Raw genomic sequence first — 8,291 nt, forward strand, 5'->3', positions numbered from 1 at the left:
TTCACATATCTATCATCAATTCACATATTGTCTTCTTAATTAGGTAGATAATAGGAAGACAAATGAATAGGTAGATGTTTAGACTATATTAATGATTTATTTTATTTTATTTGTTATTTTATTTATTTAATGTAACATTTTAAATGTTTTCCCCTTCCCAGTTTATCCTACAGAAAACTGACATCCACTACCCCCTCCCCTGCCTCTATGAGGGTGCTCCTCCCCCCACTTTCCCACTCAGACTCAGCACTCTAACATTCCCCTGCCCTGGGTTATAGAGTCTCCACAGGACCAAGGGGCTTCCCTCCCAGTGATGCAGGATAAGGCAATCTTCTGCTACATATCCAGCTGAAGCCATGAATACCACAATGTATGCACTTTGGTTGATGGTTTAGTTCATGGAAGCTGTGGCGGTCTGGTGGTTGAAATTATTGTTCTCCCTATGATTTATTATTAAGGTGTTAGTCCCCATTTCAGAGTTTCCTTGGAGAAATAATATTGTATTTTACTGATTGGTTGATTGATTTTACATTTTCCAACATAATATTTTTATAGATTATTTGGGAATTTCACATTATATTCTCCAACCACACTCACTTTCCAGTCCTCCTTTGTGTTCCTTCTCAACTCTTCTGACCCCCCGCCCCCAACAAAGACAAGAAGAAAACAAGTCTAATTTCTATTATCTTTTCTTTCACTAAAGAACGGTCATACTCTCAGTGACTTGGCTCTTAATGGGTTTTTTTCCCATACACACCCCTGTCAGAAGCCAACAGTTCCTTATTTGTGTTGTGTTGTGTTTTGTTTTGTTTTGTTTTGAGTGGGTATAGAAGTATGGGAATGAGCTGTCACAGAAACCTTCCCTGTCTTTCTTTCTCTATTGTGTCTGATGTCATTACTATCCCTGCCAAAGTTGCTTCTTAACTCTTTACAGTTAGTAACAACATGGGTCATGTACTTCCACATGGTTTGTCAACAGCACCAACCACAATTTCAGGCCACAGCTGCATTAGAACCAAGACAGGGCCCTCATTGGCAGCCTGGATCACAGATATCAGTGTACCCTCAGGGGTGAACATGGGCTACTCAGATCAATATGCATCCCAATGGCCAGACAGTCCACGAAGTTCTTCATGGCTTTTTAGTAGCATCAGCCATGGATACCAACACAAACTCCAGTTATAGCAGAACTTTTAATCTAGTCATGGCCTTATGTAGCAGAATAGACCTGACCATCTCCATAGCCCCAAGTGACAGGCACAAACAAGTGTATTACTATTGCCACTGGTGGCAGGAAGGGATCACACATATAAAAACAATATTATGCTGCAGCAAAAGTGATAGACATGTGTGTAGCCTTTGTTTGCCACTTGGGAAAGGAATATCAACACAGATCTCCCAGCTGCAGTAGGACCTAGACCCAGAAATAACTTAGTTTCAGCAGGAACCAGAACACAAACATGGCAACATTTTGAAGCACAGGCCACTCATATCAACATGGGTTCCAGAAAAGTACAACATACTGATGGCATGGTTCCAGATTACAGCACAGACTATGGATATCAACACAGGCCCTAGAATGCTCTCCAATTGCATCACAGATCTGGCATCAAATATATGGGCATCACAATGGACTTGGGTGGGAGCAAAGTCTACCCACATCAAATTGCCTTCAGCATCATAGCCAACAAACAACAACATTATTTCAGGGCAAAGCATAGGCCATAGATATCCACATGGCATTAGGTTGCAACATTGGCAATGTACATCACCCAGGTCTCCATCTACATCAGAAACACTGGCTTACAAATGGCCATTAGNCAAATCTTGGGCCATAATGTTCCTNTGANCAGGTCCAATCCAGGAAGTAAACCATTCTTCATCTCAGGCCTCACCACTGCCCAGAGCCAGGGTGATTCAGTGGCTGAGTTGCATGTTCTGAGCACCACCCTGACAAACTAAGTAGAAAGTATCATGTTCCTAAATGGACTTCAGTCTTCCTTCACAACAGTCATCCTCTCCACATCTCCAGTTTTATCTCTCTTCAAAGTATTTGCACTGCTTTGCTCTTCCATTTTTCCAACTCTCCATTACACATATTCTCTTGTAGTAGTGGTCGTTAGTTCTGGAGGAATTCATCCATTCTTCCAACTCACCTGTACTTGTCTAATGCTTTATTTTTAAGAATAAGTGGTTTGATGATTATTTGTACTCAAGACATTAGATCCCTGTAAAACAGAAATTTATGAATAGAGTTTCTATAAGGCACTTTCTTTGAACTGATAGTTGATTATATATATATATATATATATATAATATATATTGATTATATATATGTACATTATATATATACATATATATATAATTGTGCAAGATTGTCTTTGCACTTCAGAAAATTACACTTAAAAAAAATAATACTACTAAAAATATTAAAAAGGAAAAGAAATAATATTACTCATAACCAGATAGGCTTCCTCCAGCTGCTAATGACAGCCAAGATTCACAGCCAGACATTATGGGGAAAGAGAGAGCCTAAATTGAAGCTCTCAATCTGGTCCTTCACTTCAGAGCTCAGGGAATCTCAAGAAAAAGTGGGTGGAATCATTTTAGAAGCAAGAGGGGTAAAGAACAACAAGGCAACAAATCTCACAGAATCAGCAGGGCTCATAGGGTTCACAGAGTCTGAAACAATAATCATGGAGCCTTCATGGATTTTGACTAGGTCCTTGGCATATATGTTATTGTTATTATCTTACACTTTTTGTGGGATTATTCAGTGGGAATGAGGGTGTCTCTGTCTCTGACTCTTTCACTTGAATTTAGGACCCCTTTCCTCTGACTGAATTGGCTTAGCCATCCTGGATATGAGGAAATGTATGTACTTTTATTATGTCTTGTTATGCCATGTTCCCATGATATCCCTGTAAGGCCTGATCTATTCTAAACCAAAGGAGTGGATATGCAGAAGAGTGGAGGTAGCTGTGGTGGTATAGGGGAGTTGTAGAGAGGTGTTTCAGTTAGCGGTAGTGGATGGCGGGGAAACTGCAATCAGGATGCATTATATAAGACAAGAATGTTTTAAAAAGAAAAGAAAATACTACCATAAATATTACTTCAGGTAATTTCATAAAAGTTGTTCTTTATATGCTCATTATTTTCTGAGGTTGCCTGTTTATATTCTTTCTGCTAACCCTCAGGAATTTAGTCCTTTTCTCTCAACCAATACCAGATCATGTTCCCCTCTTCTCCCATTCTCCCCACCCCATCCACTTTCTGCCCAGTTCACTCCTTCCCTCCCCTCTTGTGAATGTTTCTTTTCCCTTCCAAGTGTGACTGAGGCATACTCACTTGGGCACTTCAGCTTGTTGAGCTTTTTGAGCTCTGTGGACTGTATCTTGGGTACTCTGTACATTAGGGAGTGGGCCAATATCTTTCCTTAGTGAGTATATACCATGCATGTCCTTTTGGGTCTGAGTTACCTCACTCAGAATGATATTTCCTTGTTCCATCCATTCTCTTACAAAACTCAGGAGGTCCTCATTCTTCATAGCTGAGTAGTATTCAAATGTGTAAATGAACCACAATTTCTGTATCCATTCTTCTGTCCTGAGACATCTAGGTTGTTTCCAGTTTCTGGCTATCATAAATAAGGCTACTATGAACATAGTGGAACATGTGCTCCTGTGGCATGGTGGCATCTTTTGGGTATATTCCCAAAAGTGGTATAGCTAGATCTTCAGGTAGACCTATTTCCAATTTTCTGAGGAACCTCCATATAATTTCCAGAGTGGTTGTACCAGTTTGTAATCCCACCAGTAGTGGAGGAGTGTTCTGTTTTCTCCACATCCTCTTCAACATGTTTTTTCACCTGAGGTTTTGATCATAGCCATTCTCATTGGTGTAAGGTGGAATCTCAGGGTTGGTTTGCTTTGCATTTTTCTGATCACTAATGACCCTAAACAATTCTTTAGGTGCTTCTCAACCATTTAAGATTCCCCAGTTTTGCATTCTCAGTTTAGTTTTATACCCCATTTTTGATTGGGTTGTTTGCTTTTGTGGTGATTAACTTTGTGAGTTCTTTACATGTATTGGATATTAGCCATCTATTGGATATGGAGTTAGTGAAGATTTTTTTCCCCAATCTGTAGGTTGCTGATTTGTCTTTTTGACTATGTCCTCCGCCTTACAGAAGCTTTCCAGTTTTATGAGGTCCCATTTATTAATTTTTAATCTTAGAGCCTGTGACATTGGAATTCTGTTACTACTGATGTTATGGAGTGCTTACAAAAAGGGATCTATCTTGATTGCTCGGAAAGACCCAACAAGTAGCTGAAAGAGTCAAATGCAGATATTTGTACCCAAGCAATGGACAGAAGCATCTGACCATTGTTGTTGAATTAGGGAAATCTGAAAGAAGCTGAGGAGATGGGTGATCCTGTAGGAGGACCAGCAGTCTCAATCAATCTGGACCCCTGAGATCTCTCAAACACTGGAGCACCAACGGAGGGCATACACCACTTGATATGTAGCCCCCAACACACATACAGTAGTGGACTTGTGGGTCTGTGTTCATTCAGAGATGATGCACCTAACCCTCAAGTGACTGGAGGCCCCAGGGAGTTTAGAGGTCAGGTGGGGTGGGAGCTGGGGTATCCACAGGGAGATAGGGTGGGGTGGGGAGGAGGTGTGGGATATGGAGCAGCCCAAGTATGGATGGGGGGCAGAGAATGGAGTATGGAGTGTAAATATAAATTAAAAATAAAATTAAACTAGAAACACAAGAAAGAGAGGCCCATCGGTCTTGCAAACTTTATATGCCTCAGTACAGGGGAACGCCAGGGTCAAGAAGTGGGAGTGGGGGAGGTAGGGGATTGGGGGCACTTTTGGGATAATATTGGAAATGTAAATGAAGAAAATACCTAATTAAAAAAATAAATAAAAGAAAAGAAAAAATAAATAAACTTAAACATAAAACATATTCATGTTAGAATTCAAATTAAGGTCCTCATGCTTATATGAAAAAATTTTGCCCACTGAACTGTATTGCAAACTTAATAATAAAATTTTTTCAAATTACTTGATAAAAATAACACATGTTTTTCTTGATTTTACTAGTAGGTGTGCTTACTTATTAAATCACCTGTGGCAGGTGGAAAGCCTCCAGGAGGTTTTTCACAATAGTTACATAACATTGCATCTCAACAGAATTCACTTAGCTAATTTTTCTGTCAATGAAAATATTATGTTATAGTAATTACTTCTACATTTATGTGAATATAATTGTTTGAGTCTCTGTCTCATTCTAATGGACCCTATTCTCATGAGAGTAATAGCAAGTCATTATACGATATAAATATACACCAAAAATAGCTAAATGAAGGAAGCAAACACAAAATCTATGAAAACAGAACAGAAGGCAATCTTCCAGTGACAGTGATTCACCATATAATAGATCTAAATAATTGAGTTTTTTAATAGACATCTCCTTAGAGAGCAATACTATTTAGCTCCGAGCAAACATGAAAGTAGTTTGGCAGTGATAATTATTTCTTATAGTGTTAGTTCCACACACTTGAAAATTGTTACAGTATCTTACTTTATTTTAGAGCAGGGAAACCTATTAAATTGGATGAGGTGACATGTGTTCTCATGGGAATTGCTAGATATATTTCCTAAGGCCAAGGTAGTAATCACTTTGCAAAGTACACACTTTTCCAAATTTCATAAACAGAGTGGAAAAAGAAACCCATATGATTTGACTCTCAGGATCTCATCTATAATGTGTCCATCCTTTTCCATTTTGTCTCTTCTCTCTCTCTTTCTCTCTGTGTCTTTCTGTCCCTCTGTCTCTGTCTCTCTCTCTGTGTGTCTCTCTGACTCTCTGTCTCTCTGTCTGTATATGTGTGTGTTTGACTGACATTACCTTGACTTTATTAACCCTTATGAATAATAAAGTAATGGAGCAGTATTAGAAAGAATAAGAATTCCCCTAGTACAATAAAAGCAAATTTCAGAGAAAAGTTGGTGTACCCTATGCACTTCAGAAAATCTTACATATGTAGAAAAGTAAGGGAATCTACATCAGTGATACAAACACTTATGAACCCTCCTTGTTTAATGAAATTAACACAAAGGAACTGCCTGCTCTTCTGGTAGAACACACTTTTGCTTTTGTCAGAGGATTCTTGACACATGCTGTCATGTAGAAGTAACCACAGCAAGAGCAAAAATATGTCACAAGGTAAAATGTGCTGAGTAACTCTATATCTTGTGACAATAAGACCATAAAATTTCATAGTTTAAGACAAACAAGGAGCTGAATAGAGGGGATTCAGAAGGGTATTCTGGTACTGACAAATATCTCAGCTACAATTTGTAATACACATGCTTTAAATCAGTTAACATTTCTGCTGAAGCCAAGTTATTATTTGAAAATTACCTAGGAATCATTTTCACATTTTCTCCAACTACAGAAACCCAGATGTTTACCTAGTTAACATATTTTATGAAAAAAGTTTCATGCACAAAGCAAACAATAATTTTGCAATGTCTTAAGAAGATAGCCTACATATTAGATATTTTTCTCACCCAGTTCCTTAAGTGAATACAGCAGAATTTATGATTGAGTGTTTATATTGATTGTACTCTTACTAATTTTCCACTGATGAAATGTTTTTGTCACAAAGATGAAAATATAGCTAAATAACAAAAACCATCTCATAACATGCTTGAGAGAGAGAGGAGACTGAATTTTCAACTTTGGTCCTAACCTGAGATGCCAAGCATCAGCAGACCTGCAGAGCACCATATTTTGCTATAGATCTCTTGATAAAAATTCTTTATATCATAGTTTGAACAAATTCGTGCTATTGTCATGCTGCATACAGATCAATATTCTGAAGCACTATCAAGAAGTCTAATCATTTTCAACCCTATTTAAGAATATTTTAGTGAATGATGATATTATAAAAACCACTGAGTTATTATGAGGATCTAAAAAGCATCTGATAAATATTCAAATACTTCAAGTGCAGAAAAGATGAGAAATCAGTAATTACTTGCCTGCTAAAGCCAGTTAGTAAAACAGTGATGACTTGGTAGCATAATGATAATAAACCAAGCTCACATTGACTTTGAAATTTTCTACTTGCAGTATAGCTTTTCAAAGAATTATAGTAACTACTCTAAAGAAATTCTCAATCTTTAGTCCTGCCTAGTTGTAGATGTATTATGATAGGCTACCAATATATTAGGTAAACATTGAACAATAGTAGCCCATGGAAAAATTATTGTATTCATAGAAAAAGCACAACTTTCACTGGTCCATTATTTTGAATTTACCTACTTTTCTAGTTTTTATGCTGTGCTTACATTAATAGTACTCTAGTAATAATTCTTACTGTATTGGTGTTACAATAATATTTTTTATTATTTCAAAATTTGCATTGGCTTTAATACCTAAATATAATTTTACTGAAATCATATTGCAAATGGAAAGGGAAAGCGCCTAATTTATTTGAAGATAGTGTTCTAAAACATGACACTCTCCTATGTGTCAGTCTGGTAAGGAATGTGCAGCCAGGAGGCTGGGCTTCAGATCTGACTATTTTCCGGCATCTAATATCACATAACTGGATTAGGCATTCTGACAATTCAATTGATTATATCTTAGAGTGTTTGAAACTGTTGCTATCATAAAATTACAAGTTTTTGCCTTTGTTATAAATATCAATTATTTACTGAATAAATTTACATACTTAAAAAGTGACAACATAAATTTGTGGTTCACAGTCACGATCTTCAGTCTTTGCAAAACTTCTAGATGTAATGTTATCCACATTCATGAATATGGGTATTATTTCCTAGGAAAATTTATACATCTGTTTACTTTTTCATCAAAACTAAAAACACCATTGGAAGATTGGTGACTCGTATGTGATATTTATAAAAAAAAATAAACTGTTAAAAATTTGTGTGTTTCCTAAAGGCATTAAAATTTCAGTCCCTTCTCTCAACAGCAGTTCCAGCCTGCCTTAAAATGGATAAGAACAGGGACACTACAATTAGAGAACCTGTATACTTAGACAATAACAAATGGAGTATATAACATCTAGCATAGCTGAGGACCACTAAATATCTCATATATATTTTTTGATTAGGAAATAACATATGTATGCCATGATGAAATTATGTTACATGATTAGTATAATTGAGGGAATGAAGCATTAATGTGACTTTTCCAACTTTGTAATGGCATATTCTTACCTAAAGTTAGCTAAATTCTAGATGTA

This window comes from Mus caroli, chromosome 9, assembly GCF_900094665.2.
Source record: "Mus caroli chromosome 9, CAROLI_EIJ_v1.1, whole genome shotgun sequence".
NCBI classification, from domain to species: Eukaryota; Metazoa; Chordata; class Mammalia; order Rodentia; family Muridae; genus Mus; species Mus caroli.